Here is a 2,412-nt window from a genome sequence, read left to right on the forward strand (position 1 = left end):
GGGGAAGTGCCCCAAGTGCCTGTACCGGGTCGAGTACCCGTCGGACTATTAGGCCTGTGTTTCCCCAAGGACACAGGGCCGAGACAGTCACTTCTCGGGGTGGTGGTGGCGACGTTACCCCCGGACTAGTGAGTGTGCTCCGGGAGACAGGTCGGCCGAGGGTAAGGCGCCCCTAGGGAGGCATTCAGAGCCTGGAAGGTAGTCAGGCGCAGAGAGGTGGGTGGCTTAACGCAGGAGCCCGCCACAGTGCTCAACCCCTGGCCTGCCAGCCAAATCCAGCCCATAGACCTGTGACATCCTGCCTACAAGGATTTCTGCAGGTTGGAAAAAACTGGCAGCTGGGGAGTGAGGAAGCTTCATGCAGTGGGATCCAGCCTTGCCCAGGCCATTGCCGCACAGCAGGATCAGGGACACGCCTGCCCCTTGTGTATCTGGATCTGGCTGGGCTGCTCCCTGCCCCCTCCATGCATCCAAGTAGAGGCCATTCCACCCCACTGGCATCCGGATCATAGCTGGGCTGCTCCCCACTCCCACCCCCGATGTGTCTGGATCAGAACCAGGTTGCTCTCCATCCACCCCTCAACATATCCTGATCAGGACAGCTCCATCCAGCCCCCCCACACACACACCCAGATGGGGACTAAGCTGCTCCCCACCCCCCTGCAGATGGATCTGGGTCAGGCTGTGCAGTCCCTGGGCTGGATGGAGTTGCTCCACCAGCCCCATGTGCTGGATGGGTCAAGCCCACCAGCCTGATCCAGCCTGCAGCCAGATATGGTACTGCCCATCTAGCCTGTGGGGTGAACATATTGGGCACCACTCATCTACTCCATGCTTTAGAGACCTGGCTGAAATATAGTTCAGTCCCAGCTACACCAACAAGACTCCTACCATGAAATCAGTCCTGCTATCAACAGAAGTCTTTTGGATTCAAACTCTGCCTGTATGCAATATGACAAGTGCAGGCTCTAAGGGGGCATGTCACTTAAGACATTCAGAGATCAAGAAACTTGCTTTCCTCAAATGAGCTCTCTATGTTCCCGTCACAAACTGATGGAAATAAAAATGTAGAAGATTCAGTCTCCCTGCTTTAGGACATAAACGGATCTATGTGTATACTATTTGTATATACTCTGGGACAATGAATTTAACCTATCACTTATTTTAACCTATCACTTATAGCAGCAGTTTCCAATCTGTGCTACGGGTACCACCAGCAGTACACAGAGAACCTGTCGGTGGCACGTGTTAACCATGGGCGACTGGTGCTGCCTGAGTCCGGGGAGGGGCACACGCAAGCATGGCCCGTCAGGGAGTGTACCCCATACGCATCGTCACTGGTGTTAACAGATTATATGACAAAAATTTGCTGCTGGTACTTAAGGTTGCATTGTTTTAAATTGATGGTGTGCTATCTGTCAAGAGCTTGGGAACCACTGACTTATAGGATAATTACTGCTGATGTTGACTTGGCTGCCAAGGTCAATGCCTGGTGGCCTTCCAAGTGAAGGTCAATCCTACAGAGCATCCCTTGGGGGAGCTTTCTGGGTGTAATCAAGATTTGCACCAAGTGATCCTCACATTAACCCGGCCCCCGGGGCTCCTGCACAATGCACGCACGGGGCGGATTTATAACCAGTGCACCCACATGCTTCGTGTGGCAGTATCAGCCATGGGAGGCTTGCATGTCAAACGTGCTGCAGGCTTTCTGGCAGGGGCTGGCTGAGCTCCCAGGCAAGCAAGGCCAGGCCTGCTAGTGCTCAGGAAGGGGAGCATGAAGCCAGGGCTGGGCTGCTTTGCTCCAAATATCACAGGGTCTAACACTTACCCCAAACCAGGGCTCCATCCCCCCCATGCTGGCCAGGGCCAAGCCAGGCAAGGCCCCGCGCATGCGCACAGCGGCAGCCAGTCCATGCCCTGGGCCGGCAGAAGACGCACATGTGCGTCGAACGGCAGGGGAGGGGGGAGGGGGAGGTGCTGTAAAGAGCATGCGTTGCAATCGCTCCCAGACGCTTTGTTCGCCCCAAGGCTGCGATTGCGCGTGCGCTGTGTAGCCCCTCCTCGTGGGCTAAGACTGTACGTATGCGCACTGGACCCCCTCGGTACTTTTGTTCTCGGCGGAACGAGGCAGGGCCGCTGCATCTCTGCGCAGGCGTAATAGGAGGGGGTGCTCCATCCTTTTTTGTGCCCTCCCGCTTACCGCGCATGCGTACTCGAAGGCCCTGCGCAGCGCTTCTCAGCCGGCGCTTTGTTCTCGGCAGGCGGCCGGAACCGCGCATGCGCTGTGGGCGGGCGGCGCAGGCGCGGTGTGCCCGGAGCGGCGACGGCGGCGGAGCGGGAGCGAGCGGCTAGCGCTTCCGGCCCCTTACTTCCGGTCCCGGCAGCCGCGGCCCTCGGTGTGGCAACGCTGTC

Source organism: Crocodylus porosus, unplaced genomic scaffold (assembly GCF_001723895.1).
Source record: "Crocodylus porosus isolate Cpor-Errol unplaced genomic scaffold, CroPor_comp1, whole genome shotgun sequence".
NCBI lineage: Eukaryota > Metazoa > Chordata > Crocodylia > Crocodylidae > Crocodylus > Crocodylus porosus.